This window comes from Ambystoma mexicanum, chromosome 10 (assembly GCF_040938575.1).
Source record: "Ambystoma mexicanum isolate Mex_15411 chromosome 10, UKY_AmexF1_1, whole genome shotgun sequence".
Taxonomy (NCBI): domain Eukaryota; kingdom Metazoa; phylum Chordata; class Amphibia; order Caudata; family Ambystomatidae; genus Ambystoma; species Ambystoma mexicanum.
In genome coordinates, this window is record NC_090932.1 from 1,361,784,050 (window position 1) to 1,361,802,015 (window position 17,966).

Genomic DNA, 17,966 nt, shown 5'->3' on the forward strand with positions numbered 1-17,966 from the left:
TGCATTTTGCGGAATCGTAAAATTGCTATAAACTGGAGGGTCTGCACAGTTTGTCACTTCTTTTGTATATATCCTTGAAAAAGCATTCTTTCCCCAGCTTTTATCCCTCATGTTACCATATTGTATGGTTTGGGGCTAAGTTAGGTCGCACTATGCAATGGCACAAATGTATGGCCCGCAGTTTCTATTCAGTTCCCTAAGACCTCCATTCTGACTGCCAACTGACACCTCAAAGGCACTCCAACTGTAGCGTTACTTAGTCTTACATGGGATTATGGTAAATTTCAGATGGCCATGCACTATGTACTAGCAATTGACAAAGCCACTGTTTGGAGCGGTAGTCTATCCACAAGCCTGGATTTTTTGGTGTAGGTCAGCCCCTGTTAGCAGGCATGGCAAACAATAGAGGCATAGCTCTTTTCTCTCAAAGCTCTCAGCTCTCCTAAAGTAGTACAGATGATTGATGTGCATTGATTGTGTACATGATGCACACTTTTGTCAAATGATGACCACAAGCAGATGAGTTTATCATGAACATTCTTCTGGGGGTGTATAAATCTTGGACTTATTAAGACATGTGGGGCAATTTCTTTTGTGCATGTGTCTTTGCATGAATGTGTGTTTGTGTGTATATATGTATGTATGCATGTGGGTGTGTATGTGTTTGGGGCAAAGGTGCAGATTGTGGCCACCAATAGCTGCATAATGTACAACTTGGGGCAACAGTGCCATATACTGAGACAGATTGCAGGATTATATTTAGGCTCTAGGCACTAACTTGACAGGTTGTTGGAGCAGGCATATATTGATTATGCAGACTTTTATTGGGCACTAGCAGCATGATAATGTGTTTCACAGGGGCAATACTGGTATCTAATTATTCAAGACCAGCCTAATTACTTTCTATGGACTCAAAAAGCCTGAGCGGGGGACATACGTTATGATCTGTTTTGAGTAGAAGCTGATTTAAAGTGGTGCAATGCTGGCATACATTTTTGAGAGATGGATAGCCAGCATCAACAGCTGCTACAAAATGTTCCTGTGTTCTGCTGCTGTTGCCCCGAGGAACAGAGCGTAAATCCGACATTTCTTTGACCACGCATGGGGAGAGCCCAATTTCCGCCATTAAAAAAACAGGACTTTCCCATTGGTTGCCCCACATCTTCACACATTCGATACTCCCCTGAAACAGGCTCTGTTGAATATATCTCAAATGCAAGCCTAAGCTCGCCACCTGATTGATGGCACACAGAACCTTCCAATTACACACTTTTTCCCAAATACAGGCCCAATTTCATACACCACCCATCTTTTTTTCTTCCTGTCATCTGGCATCTGCAGACCCTCCTCAGTCAAGGATGTTAGTGTTGAGGCATTGACAGAGGAAATCCAGAGAATACAGCAGACAGTCATCAGTAGCCCAGAAGGCTGCAGAGCCATTAGCTTCTTCAGAGCCATTAGCTTCTCGTGGGTATATCAGCAGCTGGGCAACTGAGCAGTTAACATCAGTGTCATTTTTATTAGAAACATTGAATGTTTGCTGCTCCATTGCAGATAATTAAGTGGCAAAGTACAATACTGATCCTTAGCACCCGGGGCGGGGGGTGCAGACAATCAAGTTTTGCGGATCGTGGGCTGAAACCTCTGCTCTCAGCCCGCGTTCCCCAGAACCTACAGGCCGATACCAGGCAGACCAATAGTATCAGGGATACAATCCATTCTAGAACCACTATCACAATACGTGGATGTATTCCTGAGAGACGATGTACCGAAGATTAAGTCTTTGGTAAAGGACCCATAGCAATGCTGATCCTCGTGAAGTCCTTGAATTTCAATGCTAAAACACAATGGCTAGTCACCATGGACGTGGAGGCCCTTTATAGTAGCATCCCACAACAAGAAACCATTGAGATGGTGTGCAGACGCCAGGAGGAAGATAAAAATCTATCAGGAGGACATGCAGCTTTCATCACGGAATTGGCAGAGATAGCAATTAAGAAGAATTTCTTAGTATGCGAAGATGGTCATTAGCAGCAAATATCTGGTATGGCAATCGGTGCCACATTTGCCCCCTCGTTTGCAAACCTTTATGTAGAGCATTTTGAAACAGAGAACATATATCCCGCCACAAATCCCCATCATGATCAGATAAAGGTTTGGCGGAGATATATCGATGATATATTTATTATATTCGAAGACACCAATAGAGATCTAGAAGCGTTCCATCAATAGATTAATGGATGCAGTCCTTATCTCAAATTTGCAATAGATTATGACAAAAAAGGACACACTTCCTGGACCTCCATCTCACAGTCCAAGAAGGGATGTTGACCTTGAAAGTTTCCAAGAAGAATACCGACCACAACGACTTATTTACTTATACCAGCTACCACCCACAGGCACTCCAGGATAATTTGCTGTTCAGGCAATTCCTTCCATATAGACCAACTTGCATGAATACCTCGGATTTCAATACACAGGCATCTTCACTCAAAAACCAACTATTGTCCAGAGGCTATCCAAGGAAGATAGTAAACTATACATGCAAACGAGCGAGAAACATCCCTTGCGACATTACACTACAACAACATGGGAAGAAAACACCATTGGATAATATTATAGCAGTGCTGACCTACTCAGCATGATTCAATAACCTCAAGAGAGAAATCAAGAAATGATGGCTGATTCTAAACACAGGCAAAAGTGTACTAACTCAGCCTTCCTTCACTATTAAAACATTAAACAGAGACAGAACATCTGTGACAGACTGGTGCAGACTTTAAAAGAACTAACTGACCAACTGCCTCCGTATACCATCTGGGGTGCTAATGCACCCAGCGGCCATGCCCCATGTGGGAGCTGTATGATGTGTGCACAGACAACCAGAAGCAACAGGGTTGACATAGGATGGAAGACCCGCTGGCAGCAAGGAACATTCAGCAACTGTAACAGTAGGGGAGTCATCTACCTAATTACAAGTCCATGTAATCTGAAATATATGGGGATGACCTGTAGACCTGTCAAGAAGAGGTTGATCGAACACAAGTCCTGTATCAGGACCCAAAAAATAAATGCACCTTTGGCAGCTCATTTAAAAAAACTGCAAAAACACACAGCAGAACAATTTGAGTGGACGATTCTTGAGAAAATCGCTTTGCCCCGCAGAGGGGGCAACTACCGCAACTTACTGTTAAAAAGGGACCAATACTGGATTTTCCGTTTGGATACTGTAAAAAATGGTCTGAACGAGGAAATCCAGTGGAATGAACTGGCCCTAATGAAATAAACACTCTGATACAAACTCTCTGTAATTACTTCTGACTAGGAAGTCCAGACCCAGATCACTAACACCATGATGGCCAGCTCAACCCTATCCATTCTGCCAATTGCATTCGGGTAAGGAGCAGGCTCGCACCTGGTGGCCATGATCAATCAACTCAAAAAACGAATCCGCTAGGCACTGGGGAATTAAGGAACTCCACCCACCTGAGCTCAAGAATACGATGAGCACAGGAGGGTAGAATACAACCAATGATACTGTATTGCATGAGATATAATATTACTGTACTATATCTCAGCGAGAGGGCAGCATGGATTGTACCATTACATCCGTAGAAAAATGCAGTTTAAAGAATACAACTTATTGTGTTTAAATGTTTGGTCACCTAGATGACCCAGTAAAACATATCTCGCACAGTAATTATATCCAATCATTTGTGGTAAAAAAAAACGAGTGGAAAACACAGTAGACTCCACAGCAAATACAACTATACTAAATGTCACTGCAAGGGCGGCACGGATTCTAAGATCACATCCGCAGCTAAATGCAGCGTAATGAATTAAAATTATTTGTTTTAAAGTGTATCATCTAGATGATCTTGCAAATGACATCGTGAAAAATATCTCGCACAGTAATTATATTCAATGATTTGTGAAAAAAACATGTGGAAATTATGTCAGACTCTACAGCAAATATAATTTTTAAAAAAACACACAAAGATGGCCGCCTGTGTATAAAAGGAATGGGTAGTTGCCCTAGTAACCCCTTCGAAAGGTTTGCAGCGTGAGATTCCTTGGTGGAGTCTCACTGCATTGCATGCACTACTACAGACGCAGATCAGGTAAGAATCCGCCGGGCTTATTTAAATAAACCCAGCGGACACCGCCACTCCTCTTGTAACATTGGGAAAAGAATTGGGGGCCTAGAGAATGAATGCGCCCATATAATAAAAACAACCCGGGGAACGAACATTCTGCTTCGCGTTGTTCCTCAACAACGGAGCGAGCGGAGTAGTTCTTAACCCTAGCAAAACGCACCCGAATCAAACACGAAAATGTGCCCTGACACAGGGATGTTATGGTTTTAGATAAGAAATACAATACTCGCACATTTAAGTAACATTTTACCACATAACTTCTGCCAAACAGACACCATTTGACACACTGTCTGAAAACTCCAACAAAATGCAGTCAAATCCAACACGGAAAATGCGTTTTGACACAGGTGTGTTTTTGGCATTGTAAGACAAGATTAAATAAAACACAATATTCACACATATTTAAGAGGCCTCAGAGTTAGCAACATCTGCTAAACAGACACGTTTTGATTTGTTGTCGGAAACTAATGCAGATTTATTATTGATCCCCCACAGTTCCGTGTGGATAAAATTGGACCCTTAACCAACCAGACGGAGACAGATACGTGCCAACTCCGAACACTATCGTGCATTGACATGGACAAGGCGCACATAAGGTAACTGACTCACTTGGTTAAAATAAGCAAAGGTCGTTCCAAAAGAGTGAAGACCATTCTGGGAGGCCTGTAGTAGGCTGGAAGCTTTTCTGGAATGTGGTGTTTGCAAGGCACCTGTGGGAGGGAGGGGGGACATACATATAAATGTCATTGAAAAACAGATTAAGTTTAGCAATTGTGCCTACATCAGAAATGCATTCCTTACAATATATATTTTTTTAAACCCGTCTAAAATCAGGTCATTCTTTGACTTTACTCCCTAGGTTGGGCTGGGTGCCCCTCCGTACTTGACGGATGGATGACTAATGGTATAAGTAACAAAGAAATCAGTCCTGATGAAGATGACTGAAAAAACAGATAATCGAAACCGGTCGTCCAGAGACTATGCACATATCTACAAGTCACGTGAGATACATGCTTGAGAACAACAACTATGAATGACCAGTGTCTATATTACACCAGATTGGTTTCAGTGTTATTCATATTCATTGTAAATTACCGCCAATACATAATAACAGACATTGCGGAAAATACCAGACGAAAACAAAAAAGCAGTCCACGTATTATTCACGTACCAAGGTCGTCCACATATTAGATACAAAGGACTTTCTTAAAGTAGAAAGTGTTGCCACTCTCTTCTTTTTTTCTTTTTTTAATTAACCCCTTTTTAAGGGTGGTAGAGTACACTTCACGGAGGGTTAATAAATGACATGGCAGTATACAATTTACCGAATACCTCCATGTGAACTGCTCCACCACCTCTTCAGTTATGGGACAGGCTCCCAGATTGATTTGAGCAAAACATGGTTCTCATTGTAGTACTAGGGTAGGTTTACCTATTGCCTTAGTCTGTTAGACAGGCGGTACCCCTTCACAATCTGGGGTTAGAACATCACATAGGGATAGGGTGTTCTTCAGTGAGGATGAGGATCAGGGAACACAATAACAGTTCTCAAAGCAATAGCTTCCCTAACACTAAAAGGGTTAGCGTCAAATGACTCTGCACCACAGAGTGATCCCAGCTCACAGAGGACCCAAGCTACTTCCATTGGCTATTGCTCCTGCTTCCATACGGTAGTACACGTCTCCTTATATGCCTGACATTGTATAGTATCTGTATATGCTTATGCCACTTTGTACTAATGACCTTGTATCAATGTCCATTTATAATGATTATATGTATGTAATTTATGCATCTAAGCTGCCTTGCAATGGGCCCACATACTTCAGGGTGTGGTGCACTTTATAAATCAATAAAACAACCAAACAAACAATCGAATCCTTTGTAAAACAATGACCTTGCCACTGTTCCTGTTTTGTGTGATAACATAATGTAGATATAACAGGAAGGATTATTTCCCCATACAAGGTGTATATAGCAAATAATTAACAACCCTGAGTTTTTTGTGCCTCCCCCAGCACCATCTTCCCCCACGGCCCTTTTTAAAAAAAATGATTCCTTATTCCCCCTCCCCTGCCCCACTTACCTGTTTGTTGCGGTGGCTGCACACACCACTGCCCGCAGCAGCTTCACTGCCGCTTGCTTTCACAGGCCATCATGGTAATGGAGCAAGGTTGCTTTATGGAGCTCTGTCTTCCACAACCATGGTGGCCATTTTAGCAAAGTATTTTCATTCATTGAGCAGGATGCATATGACGTCCCGTTCAGTGAATGATCATCCTTTTTTTAGCACCCTGGGTTACAGCTTTGGTAACCCAGGGTGTTAATAGCATTATGCACTCTTTCCACAGGCAACAACAGGGGATAACAGCCCAGGGCCCACGTTGGTTTCGATCGGATTGTTAACTCGGGCCACCAGGCCATTAGCCCTCAGTGTTGCCCCTGGTTGTGGTTGTAGTTGATGGTTTACTGCAATGCTAATACATTGTGCCATAACACCCCCTTCAAGGGGTAGGGAAGATCATGTCTCCCTAGCCAGAAGGGATTTGCATTGGTTACCAATGAATAGACACATCCTGTACCATGTGCATTGTATATCTCACTGATGCCTCTATGGCTTGGGCCCAAAATATCTAGCCCAACATCTCCATTGGCTGCCTTCACACAGGAGTTTGCGTTCTAACACCACCTCCCTTTTGGTGACACAATGTTCCAAATGTTCCTGTGTGACAAGAGGGTCATTCCCTCATGCAGCCATAAATCTCTGGAATGAGCTTCCTCTCAATCTCAGAGCATGCTCATCTTTTTCTGTTTTCAAGAAGGGCCTGAAGACAGCATTGTCCTGTTAATTTCTTGATCTAGTTACCAAACAGTTTTATCCCCTGGTTGCCTCTTTTGTCTTCTGTTTTATGTATGTTTGTATTGTTTAGCGCCCCATGCCCATGGGTTCTTGTCTTTTGCGCTATAAAAAAAAGGAAAATAAAAAAATAGTATGTCCCCAATTATATATATGTATATATTTTTTAAATCAGCAATCTTCATGGTCTTTGGGAACAACTTTCATCTACTGCAGAAGAAGCAACTGTGACTCTTCATGTGCTGTATTTTGTATGTCCACTGGCTGCTTCTTTGCGATTTCAGCCTACTTTACAAAAACAGGCCAACAGAAACATTACCAGAGGGAATTTTGAAGTAGGTGTAAGCAATTCATCCCAGAATAATGTGTAATTACCAGGCCACCTCCTGTGAGCTTGTTATAATAAAATGAAGCAGCATTTTCTATGTATTGATTATCGTTAGGGCAAACTAACAAAAAAGCCTCGAGTGTATCACTTTTCCAAAAGTATGTCTTGTATGTGTTCTTTCATAACCAGGCCAATTAATATTACAGATGGAAGGAACCATGGGAGCTAATTTGTATGAAAAGCTAACACTCCAGATGGTACACATTGATTATGTTTTCCTTTATGTGGCCTATTCCTTGAAAGCAAACATTATTTCAATATGTTGTCTTCCTTTATACTGACACACTTTAGATATGTCATGTTACACAGACGAATATGAAAGTTATCAATCTTTCACAATGTTCTGCATCCTTTGTGAAATGATAATACAGTGCCCCTAAGCATTCTGCTATGTTATGTCATGTTCTTGGGTTTTACAAGGAACACTCCTGGCACTGTCATGATCTCTTGGGGCTTTGGGACCTCATGGAAAATGGAATAGGTTTATTTAGAAGGAGCAGAGGAAGCAGGGACAACTGCATAGCTTTTGCATGTAGATCATAAGTAAATGTGCTCTGTGTGTGTGGTGTGAGCTTCTGGGAGGTTTTAGTACATATATTAGGCAGTTGAGATGAGGGAACAGTGGATATGATTTTTGTGTGTAACTGGTCAATATCTGTTACGGGACATTTAAGCATTATGGTAATGTGCTGTGACGTGTGGACCAGTGCATTCTGTGTGTGTGCCGTGAACCACATCAGTTCATGGAAGTTAATATGGTCAATATGGTTTCTAGGGTTTGTGGTGATGGCCTCGGTTTAGCTCTTAGGGTTTCTTGGGGAGTTTTAGCCGTCCATGCCCCAATACCTGATATGTGATATGGGGCTTGGGGCTTGGGACTGGTGACAGCAACATGACGTGTGTGGCCACTACTGCCCCTTTAAACCATTCGACTCAGCTTCATGAATTGACATCTGTGGTCCTGGTAAACAAGGACTCATGGTATTTGGTCCATTGTAACATCACTCAGAATCCAATAGCAACATATTCACTACTCCTGCTGTGAAGGATCAGAGGATGGCAGACCCCACATGGTTCTTCCTGGCTCCGGACATTGAGCTCAGCATATGTGTAAAAACACACATGAGTGAATCTGTTGCATAGAGGATGCCCGATCAGACTTGTATAGATTAGACCTGCATTGAGAGAGAAAGTGGACAAGTCAGAGTATATAAACCTGGGTGTGGGACGCCTAGGAGAAATAACCAATACCTGCATTGGAAATTTAAGTACCCTCAGCTGCAGAGCCTCACCTCAAGTCTGTCTCAGGGAAAGGGATGCGTCAGTATAAAAGGCACATAGGGCAAAACAGTGAGCAGTAGTTTGGAGTACAATCACCATGAAAGGTGGACTGGGGCAGTTGGAGGTGCAAGAGTTGGAGGAGCATAAGGAGAAAAACCAAGAGAGGGAGAGGGAGGGAGGAGGCAGTAGAGATTGCAGGAGGTGGAGGAGTGGGAAAACATAAAACTTGAAAAAAGGGAGAGGGGAGACATTAGAAGGTGCTGGTAGAGAGAGTTGGAGGATATGAGGAGAAACAGCAAGTGAGGAGGTCATTAGGAGAGAGCCATCCACAGAGCGAGACAACAAAAAGCTATGGTTGTTTAAGATCAGTGGCAGCAAATACGAGCATGTGGCAGAAGATTGAGATGCCTAAAGGACAGCCAGCTCGAATTGGTCCTCTAGGCACAGGAGAGTGTTGTCTCAGTGAGAGGGGGACCATGAATCATAGGTTCTGGACCATAACCAGATCCATATCTAGGACCATTTGTGATGTCATCTTTGATGTCCTGGGTGTTAGTCTTAGCAGTGCACGGTGGTGGCACGAGTTATGGTTGCTTAGCTTACCATAACTGGCGAATTTCAAGGGTTTTTCGGTTTTACTTGGAACCATAACGTCCCTTTAACAAAGTTTTTTCATTGAATTTCATAGGTTTTTAGTAGCGCAACTTAACCATAACGTCCCTTTAACAACGTTTTTTTCACTGAATTTCATAGGTTTTTAGTAGCGCAACTTAACCATAACGTCCCTTTAACAAAGTTTTTTCACTGAATTTCATAGGTTTTTAGTAGCGCAACTTAACCATAACGTCCCTTTAACAAAGTTTTTTCACTGAATTTCATAGTTTTTTAGTAGCACAACTTAACAATAATGACTTTGACTTTATATACATGTCATATGGAACTGACTAGATCTCTTCTTATGAACTTGATGTCCGCGAACTTATTTAATGTTCGCGGACATGTTCGGAGAACAGTACCACCACCTAAAAACTCTGGGGAGGTATGTGTAATACTTATATCATAACATAGGAACATTTAACAAATTCACAAAGCAGCACACATACAAAGTATGGGTAGTAATACTTAAAAAATGTTACCCATATATGTAACACACTAACCATTCATGTAAATACAATATGTTTTAAAAAGGAATATACCAAAAGAAGTTAAAGTGGCTTCCACCATAATTACCTCACAGACGCTCCACAACCAACAGCAAGACCAGACGTATACACTACTGATTACATATCTCACCAGACATAGTAAGTGCACTTCTTTTTACTCATATATTTATAAACTTTCTATATTAGAAAAAAAAAACATATTACTTTTTTGTTTTCTCACAGAAATGTGTACTACTCTCGACTGGCTAGAGGAGCATTTCCCACGAGAGGAAATGTTAGAAAATAGTCCACTTAATGGTACACACTTTACTATATAAACCAATTAATAAATATTATTTTGTATACATTTAACATATACATTTTTTTTTATTACAGACCCTACAAAAATTCCAAGCATCTCACAACAACAATCAGAGGATATCACTCTACAGCAGATTCATCAAAAAATGGACAACCTTATGCAAAATTTTATGGATTTGAAAAACTTTGTGGAAAATTATGTGAAGCCCCCAACAGCACACCATTGTCCAACCTGCACTTGTCCCCCCTCACCCTATCCCATGCAGTTAACCCCAAATCCTGTATATGGACCAAAGCGTTTCAATGACATTTCCTTCCCTTCTTCACCTGATCCCAGTTATCTAGAAATCCCTAATTCTCCTGTTTTTGTTTCCGTTTCTGCCCCACCTTCCCAGTCATAATTGTATATATATATGAAATAAAGTTACTTTTCTTATATTGTGTTGTAATTACTTTCAGTTCCTTGTAATAAAACCAATTTAGGTGTCCACGGACACCGCGGTTGTTCGGAAATGTTCGTAAAGAAACGAAAATGTAACTGTCCTGAGGACACTACATCTGTCCGTAATGTTCTCATGCAAGTTGAAAATGTTCTAAGAACACTCGTAGTGTCCTGAAATGTTCGTAAAGAAACAAACATTAAAGTGTTCTAAAGAACACTATATCTGTCCGTAATGTTCGCTATCAACTTAAAACTGTCCTAAGAACACAATTGCTGTCCTGAAATGTTCCTAAATACACGAAAATGATGTGTCCTGAACAACAGTACAACTGTTCGTAGTGTTCGCTACCCAATTGAAAGTGTTCTAAGAACACAATTTGTGTCCTGAAATGTTCCTACATAAACTAAATTACACGTGTCCTGAAGAACACTATATCTGTCCTTACTGTTCGCTACCAAGTTTAAACTGTTCTAAGAACACACGCGGTGTCCTGAAATATTTGTTTCACGTGTGACGCACTTTTAATTACTTCAGAACCCGAACAGTGTCCGTAGGACATCAATGCGCATGAGCTAACCAATCTCCGTGCACTTGGTGTCCTGCGGACAGGCGCTTCCTTCGCAGACTAGTTCGCAAACAGATCATATGACCGCGCCCACGCTCATCGTGTGTCCTGAAATGCGGACACTGTTCATGTCCCCGAACAATTTAAAAGTACATTTTCAGTTAATCCATAATATTTTTCAATAAAATCTCACCATGCCACAAGTCCCACATAGCAATCTTGACTTTCTATATACCTTTTGAAACTTTCCGATCCTTTTTTTGTGTTCGATCTGTCTGAGCACAGTGCGCATGTCCGCGGACCGCGCACAAGCACCCCTATAAAAGACCACGCCCAAGAGCTTATTCCCATTGTGTTTCTGGCTATTCTTCAGAACACAGTGATTTTTGCTGCCACCTGCAGACTACACCATCATCGACATGGCATCCTTGGCTGCTGAACTGCCACTTGGTGCTGCACCTGCTTCAGCACCACCACCACCCCTCCACCACCACCTCCCCAAGGGCCTGAAGAGGGGAACAGGAGTGAGGATGCGGAGGAGGAAGAAGAGGATGATGAGAATGGGGTAGAGGATATCCCTACTACCCGCACTAGGCGTGAGTCTTGGGTGTGGCGGTTATTTACCATTCATGGGAATGGTCCTAAGGCTCGTGCGAACCATGTTACCTGCAATGAGTGCAAAATGATACTCAGTTGCGGGAAGCACGGTAACTACAGCTTTGGGACCACTACTATGAAGCGACACCTGAGGCCATTTCACTCTGGGGCTATTTGCAGGGATGTATCTTGCGAAGAACGTAGCAGGTTGATTTCCTCTACTTCATCCTCTGTTTCTGATCCTGTCACCACAAGGACCACCTCTGTGGGACAGCATCTTTCTCAAGCTGTCTCACAGGCCATACAGAATGTTGATGACCCTTACCTTTCGAGGGTCACAGTTGTATGTATGTACTGTGACACAGTACTCTGCAGGGGGAGCGACTTCGGAGTGCTTTTGAGACTATCGTCTCAGAGCACGAGAAGACGTGCTCACTACCCAAATAAAACCTACTCTACATCTTCCTCTCTCAGCTCGCCCTTTCTTATCCCTGTGGTTGGTGACCCCCCCTTTACCCTCCTTTACCCTCCTCTCCTACTGTGTCGTATCTGAAAAACCAAAAAAAATACAAAATTACAAAAATCAAAAAAAATAAGGCTCTTTTCAGAGCCGCCTTTCCCAGTTAAAAAATAGAAGTGAAAATAAATGAAGCAGGGCTCTTTGTATTTTTTAGAAGTCCGCGAACAGTTCGCGAACATTAAAAAATTGGGTTACTACTCCATCACAAACATTGTAATTTTCTCTGGAAAGAAGTGGTGGCTCTGAAAAGAGCCTTTGGGTGGTGTTTGTAAGTCAAAAATTGTAAATGCTTAACATCTACTTCAAAATCGTTGTTGTAATTCCAAAAAAGGTTGCAATGCATTTTGTACATTTCTCAGAAAAATCTGATTGCCAGCATAAGTAAGATGGACTCCATCTCTGCGAAAAATGTATGCACTACAAAACATAATATTTTCATTGTGAAAAGAAGACATGCCAAAATCTCTTACAAAGCCACAAACAGCCTTATTAACATTGCGCCTTGCTTTTTCCATTTGTGGACCAAATGAAGAAGAACGAAGCCACATTTGTCTCTGCGCAATCCGTGAAAATATCACTTGCGAATTAGGAAACATGTCCATAAACTTCCTCAGTCCTTCTTTCATAGCAAATTGCAAAAAAATTCCAGTCACATGCCCTAAACTGTTCCCTCCACAATGAATTACAATTATGTCTGGATGTTGCTCTGTCTCCAAAGTAGCACAGAGAGGTAGCAAGTCCAACCACTTCATTCCACGTACTCCATGCCAGTGTACTTCCACATGTGGGAATCCAAGATCTACAGATACTCCACAGCTTTCTGCATGCACCTTCAACCAATGTATACACGAATCTCCTAAAATCCAAACAATCTGTTTTCTGAAACACACAGCCATAGCTATCTTTTGTTCTCTCAGCAAAAAGAGTATCTCAAAAAATCTCTCCTGGCACAACACACCCACCAAACTTTCCTGACCAATCCCCTTCAGTGCTTATTCTTATTTGCATGACTTCTGAACCCAAAAATCCCCGGATGTAACTCCCGATGTCCTGGAACTACCGCCATGTCCGCGGACATATCGTAACATGAACAGCCCTTCTACCATTTTCACTACACTCTCTCTGCCATTCCCTCATTGGATGTACCTCAAAAATCACATGACCATGCACCAATCACATTCAAGACCTCTACATCTAACTGCATCATCATAGATCAGCACTGCAAATGTACTCTGAATCTCTCTGAGTACAAGTGTCATATCATTGGCAAGCAGCATCTACCACAAATACTGTACAAGTCTTCAAGATTTCTACTTGCAGCTCCACGCATATCCATATGCATGAGCACAAACTTCAGGTATGCACATTTTCTGTATAGTACATGACATAGCTCTCAACCATTTTTGTTTTACAGGTGGGTGAAATCACCCGATTTTGTTTTTAGCGGGTGAGACGCCCATTGGAATGAATGGGCGTGCAGGAGGCTTGGCGGGTGAGTCTGCCCTTTACAAGGCGTGTGACACCCGCCAAAAGCGTGTGACTTCAGAGCTATGGTAGATGAACACATTTTCAAACAGACTTTTACCTTGTAAAATCTGTTAAATGAATTTACTGTACTTTTTTCAATTTCCTAAAATCAACTACCACTTATACACCTTTATACTTTTTACTTTCTTTAAACACACACACTCAAATCATGTTAAACTAACATTTTTTAAATTAAATATATAGACTACATATATTCAAACAAAATTGCATGCAAACACAATCTATGTTTAAACCTTTATAAAAATACTTATACAATTTCATATTTTTTGTTTTTATTGATTTATTTACTTGATTACTTTAAATTAGACATGACATTGAGGCGCTATTACCTAGAACAGTTTACTTACAGAAATAGTGGTATTCACTAATATATTATAAATTTCACAAGAAATAGTAAAGATATTTTATTTTTGCTACAGTTAGTCATTCAATACAATTTGTTCATTAAGAACATATCATATACACTGAACTGATGCAATGTATCTTATGTAAATAAATTAGTTTAATAGTTTTACAGAAGGCACTGAGGATTTCAATTAAAAAAATCAATATCTAAATTAATAACAGTGCTATATACAAACAAAGTTACTAATTTGAAGCTTTCACAGTTGCAGTGAACACCGGTTTCCTGAAAAGAAGCAGCCGAATTCGAATAAGAAAGAAAAACTAAGAAGTTACCTGTTACTTTTTTTAAAAAAGTAAGTAAAATATCACCATATTATTTATATTATTAATCACATGTACTATAACATTAATACCAGCTATTTTGGTTTCTTAAAATAGAGATTTTGTACCATTTTGTCCAAAGATTTCCATGTCGTAAACAGCGATTTACAACCAGAATGGCCCACAAATTTCTATTTTTGGACACACAAATTAGCCGACTCAACCACTACAATTTTCATCTTATAGAACAAACAACTGTTTTAATTGTATACATTACATTTACTATTTGTACTTTTCCACACCACTAGCTTACTTTTTTTTTGTCATCTGAACCCCATTTTAGTGACACATAAATTCAAGAATACCTACCCTAGTTTTAGTTCCCAATGCACAATCACACACCATTACATACATCTTTATCATCTTACTCAAACACTCATGCACACAGCACACATACATTCCAGAACACCCCAACCCATATCTTCTTTATTTTTTTCAACAGACCCTAAAGAATGCCTACCAAAAGACAACTCTGTAGAAAGCAACGCAAAATTAGAGCAAATGAAAATAAAGGTGTCCAACATAAGCATCCATCTCTAGCAGAATTTGTAAAAAAAGTTGACACAAAACAGCTAATACAATCATTTAGTGAAACACAAAAAGTTTCAAGTACAACAACTTCGCTTCCTCTATCAAAATGTAAAACAAACCAAAAAACAATTAACAGAAAATCACCTATCAGTACAGATAAAACTACTTCTTCAAATTTTAATATTGTGCAAAGTAAGCATACCAAGAAAAGTATTTTAGCCAAAATATACCGTCACAAAGTCCTTCAAAATCTTATAAAAACAGGAGAGAAATCAGGTTCAAAGCTTAAAACGTATCGTAGGAAATTAATCTTAGAAGCATTGATGGACAGTGCAATTCTTCTCAAAAGAAATGTATTTATTTTACTGTTAAACAAAATGAAACCTCTAACAAAACTAATAACTAAATTACAAAAAAGACTTCTCAATAAGCGAAATGTCAACAGAAAGAACTTCTTAAGTATCTGCGGAGGTGAATGGAATCACACTACGAGCATAGAACCATATTTTAATGAAGAAGCGTACAAACAAAAGCAAACAAATACAATTGCCATAAATAGCAGTGGTCGAGGTTATGAAAAAGTGAATAATACCATAATGGAACAAGAAGTACTCCTTACAAAAATATGCCCTGAAAACTTAGAATTACCCCTCCATTCAACTGAACCAGAACGTCTAGTGTACAAATGGCCATGCACGTCAATGTGTAACATTCCCAAACAATGTTTTAAATCTTTACACCAATTCCTCAATAAATATGTAAAAAGCAAAGACAAAATCAATATTAAATTACTGCAAAATATAGATACCTGTCCAGTGCGCAAGTACACAGGACTACAAGGACATTCATTGGCCTGCAATACAGGACCTACTTGTAAAACCACTTTCCATGATATCAAAAGGATATCAACACATCATTCAACTATAAGAAATCTAGTCTATAAACTGTACTATGCTAAAAGTCCTGCTTTAACACTAGCAAAGTTAAATAACATCCGTCTACATGGTACAGCAAAAGACCTACTTGAAGAAATTCACTATATCCCGAAAAAATATTTTGGAAGTGAAATCCATTTACAGAATGAAGTAGCTTTGAACCAATGAAGCAACAATTCAACACATGGCAACCTTTTGCTAAACACATACAAAAAAGAAATACTAAAATTTAAAAGTACATCAGCTGAAGTACCAAACCATGTATGTGTATGTTGCCGTAGAATTTTTTATAAAAGTAACACAAAAACTGTGGACCTATCATACAAAATAGAAGACAATGAAGATTCTAAATGGTTTGAATTAGCTCTCTACCTTCTAGCAGAAAACAAATATGAAATAACTGAGCCCTTAATACTTTGCAGTTATTGCACTACAAAACTTGACAACAACCAAACTCCTTCATGTTCTATCACAAATAATTTGGAATTATACCCAGTACCAAAACCTCTACAACAACTTAATTTATATGAGAGCATCATAACTCAAACAGTACACCCATTTCAAGCAATAATACGCCTTCAACCAAAAACAGCAAAATTACCTCCCTCTGAATTGGTAAAAGGCATTTGTGGAAAAGTAGTTTATTTACCATTAAATCTAAAAGAAAATGTACATACTCTAGGAGTACAACGTCCAATGCACCAATCTTTAATTATATTAGTAAATGGAGTACCTACAAAAGACAAAAAAATATGGCAACAGCTGGTAGATTTATATAAAGTTAGACAAGCCTTCCAATATCTTAAAGAGAATAATGAATATTACAAAGAAATTAATATTGAAGAAAACTTGAAAGATACAACTGAAATAATTCAAGAAACACAAGAAGCTGGTCAATTTGAGCTACTAGATCCTGCTACAATATCAAATACTTTAGACCAGTATACAATTCATCCCTTGCACTGTAATGACACCGTACAAGATGTACTGGAAACTTACCAAATGCGTCAAATAAAAGGATCGCCAATCAGTATATGGGAAAAAAGTATAGAAGCACTTGCTTTTCCTCTACTCTTTCCAACAGGCAAAGGAGGAAGATATGATGATAGACCTATTCAAATATCAGCTTCAGAATACCGCTCATTACGGATGTATTCTGAAGATCCCAGATTTAGACAAAATGTGGAATACATATTCCACCTACTCTTTGAAAGTGAACTAGCAACTTTATGTTAAGGAGTTGCACACATATTAAAATCAGGATCACACTTTCAAAATATGACAGCTACACAATTATTAGAGAAAGTGCAACAAAAGGATGAGATTTTACAGTCAAATATTACAAATCTATTAGCAAATATGCGTGGTACTAAAGAGTACTGGTTTCGACGTCATGGAGATGTACGTTGTATGATCAGAAACCTTGGCCCACTCACTTGGTTTGTTACATTAAGTTGTGCAGAATATGCATGGGAAGATTTACATGATTTCCTACGCATATCAAATAAAAACAAAACAAACATAGATATTCTAACACCTGGAGAACTTTGTTCGTTGGATCCTGTTAATGTTTCAAGATATGTTCACCATCGCTTCATTGCTATGCTACATTTTATTTGTAATAAAACTGTTCCTCCCCTTGGAGAAGTGCAACACTTCTTTTGGAGAAAAGAATACCAAGCCAGAGGAGCACCACATATCCACATGCTTTTATGAATTAAAGATGCTCCTAAATTTGGTCTAGACAGTGATGCCACTGTTTTACAGTTTATTGAAAAATATGTCACTTGTCAAATTCCATCAGAAGCCACAAATAGTGATCTTTGTGCACAAATTTTACAATTTCAAAGACACAAAGGTGGAAAATATTGTTGTCGCAAATACAAAAACAAAGGCAAATACTACACCAAATGCTGATTTGGTTTCCCTAGACCAGTTACAAATACAGGTCAAGTAAA